Source organism: Palaemon carinicauda, chromosome 21 (genome assembly GCF_036898095.1).
Source record: "Palaemon carinicauda isolate YSFRI2023 chromosome 21, ASM3689809v2, whole genome shotgun sequence".
Classification (NCBI taxonomy): Eukaryota; Metazoa; Arthropoda; class Malacostraca; order Decapoda; family Palaemonidae; genus Palaemon; species Palaemon carinicauda.
This window is the reverse complement of record NC_090745.1, coordinates 9,349,740-9,365,806: the sequence shown is the minus strand read 5'-3', so window position 1 is coordinate 9,365,806 and position 16,067 is coordinate 9,349,740. Positions and strand designations below refer to the sequence as shown.

Sequence of the window (16,067 nt, the reverse complement as noted above, 5' to 3'; positions counted from 1 at the left end):
TTGACAGTACCGGGCATTTGTTCTGTTTCCAATATGGTGGTTTTTAGTTTTGGAAGCGATTGTCCGGCCGAGGTATCGGCAGCCATTTTGGGTTATGTTCGCTTCGGTAAATATTCTAGTTAATTTTGCCCATCTGGTACTCTGTCATCTAGGCTATATCACTTACGTTTCATGGCCTTTTAGTGTTATCATTAATTTTTACTATGGTATTTATTTGCTTGCAAGTCCAATTTGGACCTACGAAGAATAGCGATTTAAAGAATAGCGAATTAAAGTTTAGCGATTTAGTCTGTTAGTTTGTACTCGCCTCAGAGGCTTCGATTTAGACTATATCCATGTTTATTTGTTACGTTGTCGTTATTCTTCGTTCTTGGTTATTACTAAGAAAAGCAATCAATTTTATTAATGTTCTTGTTTTATTGTGTGATGTTAGTTTTTTTTTTTTTTTTTTTTTTTTTTTTTATTATGTAACCTTGAGAGCGAAAACAGAGACTGCTCGTTCCCTGTTCTACAGATATGAGTTATCCCTTCTCTCGTTTTCTTTGTTAGCTCGAGTAAGAGAGGTGAATTTCCCGTTCTCCGTTTTTATACGATCTCGAGTTATTCAAGCCTCCTCTTAGTATCAGAGTTGATGATAGTACGTTTAATATTATAAACGTTGTTATTGATGTGGTTACTGTTAATATAGCTAACACTATTAATAGGTACGTTAGTGTATGAGTCATTAATTGGGGTCGTTTTATACCGACACCCTTAGCTCCGTGAGTTATGCTTAGCTCCGCCTTGAGTTATGCTCCGCTATAATGGATACTCATTGGGTGAGAACTAGTTAACGTTCAGGAGCAGATTTTTGGAGTGCAACGGTGAAATCCGGCACTCGGACTCCGGCTGAAGCCTTTTACACACGAACCTTTGTCATGTTTGATCATAATTACACCGTTACGGCCGGCTTCACGGGAGATAACACAATCATTCATTGAGGTTAATGTTATCGTACCGGGAACGGTCACGATATCACGGTGACGGGCCTTTGCTACCGGATCTCCGGTACAAACAGAGATCAAGCAGACGGCCAGAACCGGAGTTAACAATGTGATACCGATGAAGACTTCACAGTTTCATTATTACGGTCCCTTTTTCATCGAATCTCCGGCTTCACTGGAGATAACACAAACATTCAGTATTAGAGAATGTTATCGTACCGCTGAGGATCACGTTTTCACGATGACGGACCTTTGTCACTAGTTCTCCGTTACAAACAGAGATCAATCAGACGATCAGAATCAGGGTATGAACCCTTTTTCATAAATAATCACAATATCGTTATTACGATCCTTTTCATCGAATCTCCGGCTTAACCGGATATCGTACAGGCGATCAGCATTGAGGTTAATATTAGTTTTCCTCTGGTGTTCACGTTGTCACTATGACGGACCTTTGTACCGGGGATTGTTACCGGAGCTCCGGTACAGACAGAGATCACTCAGACCACGGGTGGCCAATCTCTTGTTTTTGCTGTAAAGGAAAGGATTTAACATGAATACAAAGTAAACTGTACTTACTTTAATGACACTTTGAATTTGCGTTGGTAATATTCATTAGTTATTCTTGAAAGTCCAAATAAAAATATATGAACATAACTATGCCTATATTTATGCATATATTTAATTCTAACTAGGTATAAATATGGATAAATATCCATACAACATCGTGTTCAAATAGAAATAAATTGATTATGCCTATATTTATGCATTTTCAATTCTAACTATGCCTAAATATGAATAAATATCCATACAACATAGTGTTCAAATAGAAATAAATTGATTGTGCTTATATTTGTGCATATTCAATTCTAACTATACCTAAATATGAATAAATATTCATACAACATCGTGTTCAAATAGAAATAAATTAATTATGCCTATATTTATGCATATTCAATTCTAACTATGCCTAAATATGAATAAATATCCATACAACATAGTGTTCAAATAGAAATAAGTTTCCACTCAGTACTGGGAACCAAACGTTGGCCCCTTCTAATGAAGGGCCGGGTCGAGACTAACCATGCCATGAGAGGCTATCTACTGTTCCTTGAAACTCTGGTAAGTGAACAGATGAATCAATAGAATACTAATAGCCAGTAAATAATGTTAGACCCGGTTCTGAACGTCTGAGTCAGGGGTGGCCAACCTGTGGCGGATGCGCCAACAGTGTCACATTTCATGAATACAAGTGTCGAACTATACCCCAAAAGATAGTACATTAAATGATTTTTCTTTAAAATTGATTTTTATGAGTTATACAGCTGATCCCAGCCTGTGAATAGGATCACTAACCAAAGTTCAAGGAACATCCAGACTTATGTCCCCTTTCTTTTACAGAAGGTTCGCCTACATGGTTCCCGTCAGGATGATGATGAATCTCTCTGGCCTGCAAGAGAGGCTCTCCGCCCTTGGTTATCAAGGTTGGGAAGAAATGCTCCATCTAGAGGTCCCTATCTCCTCAGAGTGTCCTCTCTAAGGTTGGACGACGACCCCATGGACGGGCAGGTAGGTGGGGATGAATTTTGAGCCTTCAGCTTTGCAATTACCTATGTCACCGACCTAGGACCCTTAATGGATCCTGATGTTCATGTTACCCTGCATAAACCGTGACTGCTAAAAGCAACACATTCTAGGGAAAACCAAGGGGCTATGACGGAGCTCAAAAGTATGGTAGTGAGTCGGATCCGTTCAGGAACTCAGAAGTTTCCCCCTACAGCCCCAGGCATATCGAAGTAACCTCCTTCGATAAAAACAACGCATAGAGATTTGCCTTACATGTTCCATATATAGATGGTACCATAAATCTGGATGGCATAGACGTCCTCCCTCTGGGGGACCTAGAATTTACTCCCAGGTACTAGAATTCCCGTTCAACGGATTCGTTCGATTGAAAGAGATTGCCTTGGTTAGGTTAGACAAGGTACCGAAGGTAACAGTATTATTTCCTAAAGGGCAGGCCCGATCTGTCTGGACCAGGATGTTGTCAGTCTGGGGGGTACGATAATTCCAAGATCTGCCCTTCCAATTCGACCTACACGTTTGATGGTCTGATCGGGTTAGTTGTGGGAAATACGTTCTGTCTGAGGCCTCTATCAGACAGGAATCGATAGTCGGTTACCCACTCGTCATCACAGCCTCCCTCTGATTCGACGTCTATGCATCCAAATCCCCCTCATCAGGTGGTCTACCTCACTGATTCACCAGGTACACAGCCCAACCTCGTTGGGATGTTTTACCTGCATACAGCCCTAGATCCGAACCCTCAGGCTCCTCTCGTGGACACCAGAGGAGAAGGAAAGTACCTAGATTCACCCCCTCACAACGCGGTGGTCCCGGTAGGGGGTAGACTTTACCACTTTTGAGACCATTGGACCTTCGGTCTGTGGGCTCATAGCATAATCTCTAAAGGTTTGAGGTGAAAATGGCCACAAGGTCCTCCTCCTCCACCAGTGACCTTCTCCTTGAAATCCACTCCCATCCTGGAAGAGTACACCACAGGGTTACTCAAGAAGAAGCAATCAAACGGGATCGATCACTGAAGTTCCAAAGCCACCTGTTCACAATTCCGAAAAGGCTTGGCGGCATTGAGAGTGGACCTGGACTTGTCAAGCTAAACTCTTACATTCTCTGCGACAAGTTCCGGATGTTGACTATCTCTCAGGTACGGACCTTACTTCCCTGTAGGACCGTCACCACCTCTGTCGATCTTACCGACGACTATTATCTTGCGCCTTTAGCTCGAAACTTCTCTTCTTATCTGGGTTTCCGCCTAAGCAGGAAAGCCTTTGTGTTCAAGACATGCCCTTTGGCCTCAACATTGATCCCAGGATATTCACGAAACTGGGAGAGAGAGTGTTAGAACAACTCAGGAACCAAGAGATACAGATCATTGCTTATCTGGCCGGTTGGCTCATTTGGGCCCGGCCGGTCATAGAAGGCAACAGAGCTACGAAGGAATTATTTCAATTTCTCGACAACCTGTGATTTCGGGTCAATCTCCAAAAAATCTCGCCTGCAACCATCAGTCCGCTTAGAATGGTTAGCCATTCAGTGGGACCTTTCGAAGCACACGTTGTCTCTCCCTTCCAAAAGGTAAGAGGAATAGTTTCCAAGATCAAAAAATTTTCTCAAACACAAACAGGTGTCTGAAGAGCCTTAGAAAGTATCCTCGGACTTTTCCAATTCACTTCAGTAACAGATCTAATAAAAGCCAAACTCAAAGACATCAATCGAGTTTGGAGAAAGAGAGCTACAGTACCTATAAGAGACATGGTCTCGAAGGTCCCCTCTGTCTTGAAAATGAGACTACGCCCATGGTCCGAACCGAAGGACCTCTCCAAATCGGTTCCTCTACAATTCCCACCTCCACAAGTGACATTCCATACAGCCGCGTCTCTAAGTGGATGGGGGGGATTACTCCGAACATCAGATGTTTCAGGTTCTTGGTCACTCTCCATGAAACAGTCCCATATCATTGTTCTCGAAGCCATGGCAGTGTTCTTGACCCTGAAGAGAGAGACTCCTCCGAGGTCGACCCACATCAGAGTAGTGTCAGACAGCACAGACGCAGTACACTACGTCAACAGGGGAGGATCCAAGTCACCCAACCTGAATCAGATCCTGGTCACTATCTTCGACTGGGCAACAGAAGAGAACTGGTTCCTGTCAGCACCTCACCTAGCGGGAGGCCAGAATGTGAGAGCGGACTCACTATCCAGGACGGATCCACTGGAGTCAGAATGGTCTCTAGACATAATTTCATTCCGGTGGATACTCAGGCTCGTTCCAGGCCTCCAGGTAGATCTATTCGCAACTCAGATGAATCACTAACTTCCTTGTTATGTGACCCCAACCCTGGACCCTCGGGCTTATGCCATGGACGCATTACCCCGGGATTGGAACCATTAGAAGAAGATTTCCCTATCTCCCCCAGGGAATCTTCTAAAAACTTTTACACAAACTACGCTCCTTCCGGGGCGCAGTGGCTTTAGTACCACCTCACTGGCCAAGAACAGTTGATTTCCTCTCCTCCTCGAGTTGAAACTTAAAATAAGTTAGGGAAAATACCTTTGGTTTAGGCAAGCCATTGTGGTATTTTTAAACTATTATTTCAGATTTATGGCTCGTCTTGAGTATTTCACCGTCTATCTGCTATAATTTGTAACATAACCACTCTTGTATCTTTTTCTTAATTTAACTAATAGTGGGCATAAAATAAATGTTATCATTAACATCTCAAGACAGATCACAAACATCTATGTATTTCCCACTGAAATTTACCTTCATTTTGAGCCTGTTTAACCTTTCTTTCATTATTAGGATTGTCCATATCCCTAATTTAAGCTGTGGGGCGGGGGGCCATTCCCTACTATGAATCTATCTTCATAATTTTATTTCCTTCAATTGTTTCTTATATCTTTTCTGTAACTTTCAATTTTTCCAAGGTCCTTTTCCTCGTTTCTTATTTTTCCTATTTTCATTCTATATTTACTAAATATTTCTTCAATGAAGCTGCTCACGTGTATTTCAAAAAGGGTTTTGCAGTATAGCTTGAATTACCTAACCCAATTAATCTCTTATCAAAGTTTGATATTATGGAGCTGTATTTTCATCTTGGTCTATTCTACATGACACTGGCAATATACAGTACCTGTTTCTGCTATGATGCCTCAGCATGGATTACTTGATGGTTGTTTATACATATTTTTTTTATTATTGTATTGCATAAAGTTTCCAGGTAATTGTTTATCAATGATATCATGCAGGTTTCAACGTTAGCAAATATGTTGGAACAATCACTGTTTCAGTTTTTGTCTGACTACCATTTTTCCTTATCCCCATATATATTTCTTTGACCATGTACGTGCTCCTTTGAGCTTCCATATTTATACTCTTTTCCTTGTTTCTTTTCTCTTATTCACCATTCTCTAAGATACTTATCCAATTATTGCTATTTTGTTAAAATAAGTGATGTTGAATATTGTACTAAGTTGAATTTTCTCCACAACGGCATGTTGGTAATAGTATTACAGTGAAATTCATATCACATGGTGCCAAACTTATTAGAAAAATTAAATAACTTTTAATTGTAATACTAGTATTTCAATTAAAGGGAAAAATCTATTTCTGGGGAGAGACCTGTGACGGCCGGTGAAAAGGGTCCTTCTTTACACTTTTCTAATATAAATCTTCCAAATATACTAGAGAAAGATAAAAGCATGGAATGCAGAGGTTACTACCCTCGCGCGATCACCTTGTGGGTGTCGTGTATACAACAAGGGCGTGTGAAAACCACTATTCACAGGCTGTCTTCCATTTAGATAATCCCTTCATCAAAGGGGAGGGCCGTGACAGGCCCTAGAGAATACAGTTGGACTACCCCACCGACACCTACTACTCGCGCCCTCCAGGTCATCCTTCTGTGGTAATACTAGTGTTTCCTGCTGTCAACATTTCAAAAAATATTGTCAAAAGAATTTACGTTTTTTTTTTTTTTTTTTTTTTGTTTCATGCACCAATCAGTTGCATGTTTTAACCCTTGATATTGTTTCATGAATTTTCAGATCTTTTCTCCAATATTTATTATGAATACTAAATCTGTTCATTTTGGAGGCAAACAATTTAGCTTAGTTACGTTTGGAGGGAAATTTAGATGGGTATATTAACAAAAGTTAAGCCCGAGTTCTTACTCAATTCAGGCAAAAGTTACTGGTTAACATAGTATTACTTCGTATATATGAAATGAACTGGACTTGTTTGCCTAACGAGGTAAAGATGTCTGCTGGTCATGTGAAATGGGTAACAAAATGTTTATGTAAGAGAAAAATATAGCAGAGTAAATTTACAATTAGATATATCAATTTCTGTATGAATGATACCAGTTTCTTTGGACTGCTCTTCCATAAGGTGAAGAAAAATACGTAGCGAAGAATGAACGTTAGAAAAGGGCAGACTGATACATGCAATTGAAATACTTTTAGGATATTTTAAATTAGATTGATAAGTGGCATTGACATTACAGCTAAACATTAATTTAATTAATCAAGGATAATTAAATTTTCTCCATGTTCAGTAGTAGTCCGTGGGCTGAGGGGGCTCACCTTGCACCCCCCCCTTAAAATTGACAAAAGTGCATTTAGGTTGTAGCTTTTGATCCATATTTTCATTTTTTTAATGTTCCCATTGAAAAAAATAGGGACGCACTACCACTACTGGGCCACTTTCTTCGATGACATCATCGAATTTTGCTGCTACTAATTTTGGGGTAGGGGAAACCAAATTAGACATAACTCCGGACTGATAGGTCAGAGAAAGATAAATGACATATCAAAATGTTTGCTTTGGGCCTCTCTAACAGATAAAATAGACAATTTGTAATTATGTTTAATAATTAGGTCACCAGAGGTCAAAAGGTCACCAAATTTGGGGTCAAGTGAAAATTTTAGGCACCTCCATAAATGTAACCCCAGGACCAGCCAGACCAATATCTAATGACTTTTTCTGCCCTATTTCATCTCTAGAGACCTCAAGAAATAGAATGATACCCATTAAGTGTACTTATTGGCCAAATCATGGAAATGAGATGTTATGTAAAAAAGTCAATTTTCAAATTTGTCGTTTTTTAGCCTCAAAATCGTAAAAACTGATAAAGCTCCTAACTCTTCTTACAGAGGGGCTACGGAAATTATTTTGGTGTGTTTTCTCAGGTTTAGGGGTCAGAGAATCCAAAAAAAGCATTCTCAACAATGTCAACTAATTACATCATGCTGAAATTCAAGATGGCCGCCACTCTGGACGCCGTAATTTTGACTTGGCTATAACTCCTCCATGAATGCAGCAAGAGAGATAATATTCGTGTCCTCACCCAGGTTCTTGAGATTACAGCATACAATAAAGGCAGTCTCAACAAGTCTGTTAGTGAATTTGGGGAAAGTCACATAAATCAACAACAGAAATGCTTTATTTGAAGGTTACGAAAATAATGAATGAAATAAATAAAACTGTACATGAATGTACAATATACTCATATGATGCAAGACCTCATTGGGAAAATTCACACTGTTGCTTTGGACTACAGGAAAAAGTTAACCTATGCAAGGTATAAAGTTTGATAGTCTACTTGGGTACCTTTGGGTCCACTTTTGATTAATGGAAAGGCAATTATTGGGAATATCTTGTGATACAAGGGGGGTCCTTGGTCCTTCGACCCTGAAATCTACCATCTTGTTACTTGAAACTTTCTTAGTCCAAGTCAGACCCACTATCATCACTTTCATAGTCATCATCAAAATTTCCATCACTTTCATTGTTTTCATCTAGGCTTTCATCACCAGACGTCTCATCATCGTCCATCGTCTCAAGTATATCAGCCATACTTGTAGGAAGTGCAGTTCCCTTGAACCAACAGGGATCTAGATTGCCATCCTTCATTATCCAACCATGATCCACAGGTGGATGAGGGACCTGACCTCAGGTTTGGGATAATGGGCACGCTTCCATATAGCAACCTGATAGTTCACCTCCTGATATGCTCATTTAGACACTCTTGGTGGCTGAAGAGATGAAAGATCAACATTCTTCTTTGAATCCAGCGACTGCCCACTGCACTTTAACTCAAGTATTTGGTATCGAAGCTGGTCAACTTCCTTTGTCTTAGTTTTGGCAGAATACATGGTGCAGGTGAAATCCTCAAGAGCAAGGAATATTTCATCGGTTACCTCCCATGACTCCCTTAGGCAACTGAAGACTTCTTGGTACTTTGGGCATTTCTGTAAAACTTGCAGCGGTTTTAACTTGACAATTCCTTTAAAGGAACTGGTCATATCGCATCTACTGAATGCATGCAGACCAAGGAGAGAGGCACAGTAAGTTGGTGTGAACCCTTTCAATAGTTCTGTGACATCTATGAATCGCCTTCTATTCCCAGTGCCAGTATCAAAAAGGAGTTGCACACCTAAGTTTGGAGCATAATACAGAAGTATGAAGAATATGTCACTGTCTGGACTTCGAACCCGAACAGATTTGTATCTTTTATCCTTGGCATAGGTTGAATAGAGAATGACATGTAAATCATTCTCTTCCTGGGTTGAGTCAAGAGATTAAATTTGAAATGCAGTGATCTTCTCATTGTCTGCCCTGAGTTCGTACGCCTTGCCCTTACAAACTAAGATAAGCTTCTCTTTCTCTACCTTCGGTATATTCTCCTCCGTGCACCAAACCCTCAAGAGTAATTCAATGAGCTGAGTTTTATTGTCGTCATTACTCAAGATCTCTTTCCAGTTATCTGGTCGCCTTGTGTTTTCTCCACTAACCAAACTTTTTTCTCCTGAGCTAAGATTTGATCTCTCCAGGGATTTTATTGAATTGGGCATGTAAACAGTGTTTAAATGAGCATATCAGGAGGTGAACTATCAGGTTGCGATATGGAAACGTGCCTATTATCCCAAACCTAAGGTCCCTCATCCAGCTGTGGATCATGGTTGGATAATGAAGGATGGAAATCTAGAACCCTGTTGGTTTAATGCAACTGCACTTCTACAAGTATATAAGGTACCTAGAGGTGATGCTACAGATGGTGAATATGGGGGGCAAAAGCAGCAGAGACAGCAAGCATCGTGATACCCGTTCATCACAGATCCAGAAGAGTGAGAAAGCCGCTAGGAAGATCAAGCAAAGAACGCATTCATTACAAAGAGATTGAAGAAGAATGATGACTTCTTTGCTCCATTGCCCAAACAGAGGCTGAAGACTTTCGCTGTCATTGGCAAGAAAGCACTTGTGAAGACATCAAGTAACAAAACAGTGGAGTACAAACAGCAGGGGAATGTCACATTCAAGTTGTTGGTCAAGTCTCAAAACCACAAATTGGATGTCCTAGAACTTCTACGATACCCACTCATGCCTGTGCCATCATCACTTGAGACACCAGATGGGTATCTTCTGAAGACAGACAAGAGCAAGGCATTCCACCACTTAGTGAAAGACACGAATGATTCCGCTATTCCTCCTGACAAAGATACCACGAGTGTAGAAGATGGAAATACCGTGTTTCACTCAATGAAGGAAATGCCAAAAATATTCAAACAGATATATCAAAACATCTTGTCCATCTCTACATCTGGGATATCCAGCGTGATTTTCAGCACTGACACTTACATGCCCAATTCAATAGAATTCCTGGAGAGATCAAATCTTGGCTCAGGAGAAAAAAGTTTGGTTAGTGGAGAAAACACAAGGCGACCAGATAACTGGAAAGAGATCTTGAGTAATGACGACAATAAAACTCAGCTCATTGAATTACTCTTGAGGGTTTGGTGCACGGAGGAGAATATACCGAAGGTAGAGAAAGAGAAGCTTATCTTAGTTTGTAAGGGCAAGGCGTACGAACTCAGGGCAGACAATGAGAAAATCACTGCATTTCAAATTGAATCTCTTGACTCAACCCAGGAAGAGAATGATTTACATGTCATTCTCTATTCAACCTATGCCAAGGATAAAAGATACAAATCTGTTCGGGTTCGAAGTCCAGACAGTGACATATTCTTCATACTTCTGTATTATGCTCCAAACTTAGGTGTGCAACTCCTTTTTGATACTGGCACTGGGAATAGAAGGCGATTCATAGATGTCACAGAACTATTGAAAGGGTTCACACCAACTTACTGTGCCTCTCTCCTTGGTCTGCTTTCCTTGGTCTGCATGCATTCAGTAGATGCGATATGACCAGTTCCTTTAAAGGAATTGTCAAGTTAAAACCGCTGCGAGTTTTACAGAAATGCCCAAAGTACCAAGAAGTCTTCAGTTGCCTAAGGGAGTCATGGGAGGTAACCGATGAAATATTCCTTGCTCTTGAGGATTTCACCTGCACCATGTATTCTGCCAAAACTAAGACAAAGGAAGTTGACCAGCTTCGATACCAAATACTCGAGTTAAAGTGCAGTGGGCAGTCGCTGGATTCAAAGAAGAATGTTGATCTTTCATCTCTTCAGCCACCAAGAGTGTCTAAATGAGCATATCAGGAGGTGAACTATCAGGTTGCTATATGGAAGCGTGCCCATTATCCCAAACCTGAGGTCAAGTCCCTCATCCACCTGTGGATCATGGTTGGATAATGAAGGATGGAAATCTAGATCCCTGTTGGTTCAAGGGAACTGCACTTCCTACAAGTATGGCCGATATACTTGAGACGATGGACGTCTGATGATGAAAGCCTAGATGAAAACAATGAAAATGATGGAAATTTTGATGATGACTATGAAAGTGATGATAGTGGGTCTGACTTGGACTAAGAAAGTTTCAAGTAACAAGATGGTAGATTTCAGGGTCGAAGAACCAAGGACCTCCCTTGTATCACAAGATATTTCCAATAATTGCCTTTCCATTAATCAAAAGTGGACCCAAATGTACCCAAGTAGACTATTAAACTTTATACCTTGCATAGGTTGACTTTTTCCTGTAGTCCAAAGCAACACAGTGTGAATTTTCCCAATGAGTTCTTGCATCATATGAGTATATTGTACATTCATGTACAGTTTTATTTCATTCATGATTTTCGTAACCTTCAAATAAAGCATTTCTGTTGTTGATTTATGTGACTTTCCCCAAATTCACTAACAGACTTGTTGAGACTACCTTTATTGTATGCTGTAATCTCAAGAACCTGGGTGAGGACACGAATATTATCTCTCTTGCTGCATTCATGGAGAAGTTATAGCCAAGTCAAAATTACGGCGTCCAGAGTGGCGGCCATCTTGAATTTCAGCATGATGTAATTAGTTGACAATGTTGAGAATGCTTTTTTTGGATTCTCTGACCCCAAAACCTGAGAAAACACACCAAAATAATTTCCGTAGCCCCTCTGTAAGAAGAGTTAGGAGCCTATCAGTTTTTATGATTTTGAGGCTAAAAAACGACAAATTTGAAAATTGACTTCTTTACATAACATCTCATTTCCATGATTTGGCCAATAAGTACACTTAATGGGTATCATTCTATTTCTTGAGGTCTCTAGAGATGAAATAAGGCAGAAAAAGTCATTAGATATTGGTCTGGCTGGTCCTGGGGTTACATTTATGGAGGTGCCTAAAATTTTCACTTGACCCCAAATTTGGTGACCTTTTGACCTCTGGTGACCTAATTATTAAACATAATTACAAATTGTCTATTTTATCTGTTAGAGAGGCCCAAAGCAAACATTTTGATATGTCATTTATCTTTCTCTGACCTTTCAGTCCGGAGTTATGTCTAATTTGGTTTCCCCCACCCCAAAATTAGTAGCAGCAAAATTCGATGATGTCATCGAAGAAAGTGGCCCAGTAGTGGTAGTGCGTCCCTATTTTTTCAATGGGAACATTAAAAAAATTAAAATATGGATCAAAAGCTACAACCTAAATGCACTTTTGTCAATTTTAAGGGGGGGTGCAAGGTGAGCCCCCTCAGCCCAAGGACTATAGGTGATGGGCACGTCCAGTCACAAGGATTTGATCCTCACCTCACGGTGTGCCCTGGTTTTGATAGTTTGCTACAGTAATGACTATAACAGTTTTGACTGTTCACCTTCTCTATAAAAGTGTTAAAGAAGCATATTAAACATCTATACATTTAGAATACCCTGATTGATGAGTTGGGAAGGGTGTTAACTACATATACTGATTTACTTGATAGAATTTTGAAATACTGACACAAACTTTTTAATTGCAGCAGCTTATTTGTGTGAGCAGAAACAAACTACTTGCTCATTGTATGATAAGATTAATAATAATCAAGATTAAACTGTAAAGGATAACTACGTACCTGAAGCCAGCAAAAGTGATGTTTATATTAGGAAGCTGATATAGAAAGCTGCGGATGGATTAAGAGTTTACGAGAATGTAAGAAGAGATTACAATTGGAATTTGGCTAAAAAGGTAAGATGATGGCCCTTTATCAATTGAGAATTTTGAGACAGATTTTTAACTTAACAGAAAGTTGTAGGTAAATTAATTTGTTAGGGTTAAAGAAATATATTGGTAGATAACTGAATTTGTTAGTGCAAAGTGTATTGTGCAGTAAAGTAGAAGATATTTAATCAAAATTTAATTGTCATAGATATATGTAATTAACATTCATGATAATATACAAAGTGTAGAAGATATACAAAGTCTAGAAGAAAATCCGATGAAAGATCGAACAATCAGGGCCACACACTCATCGTTTTCATGTTTAGTGGTCAGACCCAAATTTTTATTCTTGTAACTAATTATCTAGAAATGGTGCATTTAGAATATTGCAGATGTATAAACATTGGGGTTGGCTTTGAATGTCCCAAAGAAAGATTCTGTGCAACTAACAAACTTCAAGTCATGAGTGTAGTCTTTAGCAGAGTTTATAACTTTACAATAACAGGCAAAAGAAAGGGACAGAAATTGTAATTTCTTAGTTGAAATAAAGAAAATAATTTAAAAATTATAGATAGAGCTTCGGTCATAAAGTGTCTTTGGAAAATATCCCCCAAGGAATAATGTTAGTCAATGTATATTATATGAAAGCATCTCTCTCAAAGTCTCAAAAGATTATTGCATGTCAAGTTGAATTGCAATGGCCAAAGTTTGTGGGATTTTTAACCCTCGGGAAAAGTCTAATTGCACTTTAAGTAATTAAATATGTTTTAACTTTTAGACAACAGGATGTAATTACATTTAATTTCACAATTGGAGTGAATCATTTTTCAAGAATTTTTAAGCACTTAGTGCAATGGAAGTTGAGACTTTCTATTATTTCCAGGCCTGATGTGTGAGAAACTTCGAGAAGATTAATAAATTGACGGAGAATTAACTTCTGTGAAAACAATGATTAAAGATGCAAACTGATCATCTCGTTATTGTACTCTAAAGATTATTGTAATAAAGGTAAGCTGTAATTCTTTCTGTAAATGAATTTGCAAACACTTCCTGACTTGAGTAAGAAAAACAACTTTCTCATACGTAATATACGCATCCTTTCAACACCTGAGATTTTTTTTTTAGTTTGCTAACAAAAGGTTATTTATTAATTGTTGTAATGATAGAAAATGCAGGATTTTGTATGAAAATATCCTCAAGTTTTAACGAGGTGATTTTGTTTATATAAAATTGTAAATTTTCTATAAAATATTTAAAAATCATATAAAATGTGGATTTCACCAGAGTTATAAAAGCCATGGACTAAATAAAATTAGCTATAATAAGTTACTGTACTTTCTTCTTCCCTTTTTCCTGTGAAAAATCATTCAGCAGAGTGCCATTTGTTTTTTACACTTCTGGCTATTCATGAAACTAATGTAAATTAATCAATAATGCAAGTTTCCTTCTCTCACCAGCATAATAAAACTATGGAATTTTGATTTTGTTGCTCGGTAAAATATAATTCAGGTATATGTAGTTAATTATGCATTTATAAACTTATCTATTTTAATTAACCTTGCTTTTTTTGTCCAATAGTAACTTAGAATACATTGTTATCATTTCAATACATTTTGTATTTTATTGTATGTAAACTATTTCAACTTAATTTTCCCTGATGGTGTTGCCAGGACCTGTTACCCTTGAAACTTGCATTGCGACAGTTCTGCTGCTTCTGTGTGTGCTTACCTGTGATCTTGAACACAGGGCTTTGTCGACCTGTCGCACGTTTACTACTGCCCACTTGGTTTTGTTCTGATTTCCACTTGAACTTGCTTCAAGACCTCCATCTCTTGAAGCAATAAGTCCTTCATTTCATAGTAATGATGTAGCTGGATGGAAGTTTTAAGAATATTCTTCCTGTTGGCAGCAAACAAGTGTTACATCTCGCTGCAATAACGTACTTCCATCCTGCCAACTTGCATAATTATTCATATCTTCAAGTGTTGCAATCTGATGAATTGGATACCATAAGCTGCTGTCGTCCAGACTTTCACCGTTGTTCATCTGCACTTGTTTCTACTGGAATTACAGAAAGAGGGTTAATGACCTACCTACTACCATCTTTAATAGGGCTACTTCCAATTGCAATGTTTTTTGGCCCCGATGCATCTTTAACCATCTTCGCAAAAGTATTCCTCAAGATGCTTCATACAATTGGAATGATCCGGACCACTTCAGATATTCTGCATACATCTACAATGACTGATTGGATCTACTGTCATTTTTTAAGGGTTACTTCTAACTGGCTTCCCAAATACACTGCATTACACTGGAATGATCCAAAGTATCTGTGATGACCTTAGTCCTGCTTACCACATCCAAATGTATCCTGCTAGATCACCGACCGCTTTGTACACAGTATAATTTTTCTCAATGGTAGAGTGTGACATAGTCTGAGGTGCTGCATACCACTAGCATGCTGGATGTATTTTCTGCAAGAGTATTGCATGTCTAAATGATCTGCTGTTGGCTAATTCATGATTTCTCTACACAAATAATGTTATCATCTCCAATACTGGTCACTTCAGATTTTCTGCATTCTATATACTAAATTGGTGCTGGTAGTCTCATCTTTTTAAAGTCTTGCTGGCTGTAGGATATGCCACGGCGTTTTAACGTTTTTAGTTAAGTTGGCGCTACACGTTTTCTTTGTTGATGATAAGGATGAGGGGATAAGCGAGCGTCGGGATTGCCTGATGTTTTTGTAATTTAATTATACACATATGTGCACTATTTTGAATTGCATATTTCTATTGAATGGAAAACTGTATACATTTTTTGTTTACTTTCTTGTATGAAAAAGAAGTATTGAGTTGGTACTGAAAAATATTGTAATTGTTATTGTTGGCATCTGCCCAAAATGCCACAATATATGCCCTCTTTGGCAAATGGCGCCTTTGTTAGTTCAGCGTGGGCAGGCTTTGTAAAAGCACATGGAATTTGTGCATGCTGTGGTTCTGCAGTATTTGTGATGTGCTGAGCTGCCCCAGTGTACTCATAGTAATAAGTGACCGGTGTTGCTGTTAGCTAGGAGGCTGAATGCATCTGGTGGTACAGCAACTTTTTTACCAGTGGTTATCTGTGAATTTAGTATTAGAAT

At 38.9% G+C, this 16,067-nt stretch overlaps 2 long non-coding RNA genes across 2 annotated transcripts in view; both read left to right on the top strand.

Moving 5' to 3' along the window:
- LOC137614628 (uncharacterized) overlaps positions 1 to 12,732 on the top strand; it is a 29,745-nt gene extending 17,013 nt beyond the window's left edge. The window contains exon 3 of the long non-coding RNA XR_011039112.1: positions 12,500 to 12,732. This is a non-coding gene — a long non-coding RNA (uncharacterized lncRNA). The remainder of the gene's footprint in view (positions 1 to 12,499) is intronic.
- Positions 1 to 15,568, top strand: part of LOC137614627 (uncharacterized) — a 77,681-nt gene extending 62,113 nt beyond the window's left edge. Inside the window, exons 3-5 of the long non-coding RNA XR_011039111.1 lie at positions 12,747 to 12,952; positions 13,809 to 13,933; positions 14,596 to 15,568. This is a non-coding gene — a long non-coding RNA (uncharacterized lncRNA). The remainder of the gene's footprint in view (positions 1 to 12,746; positions 12,953 to 13,808; positions 13,934 to 14,595) is intronic.
- Positions 15,569 to 16,067: the final 499 nt, after the last annotated feature.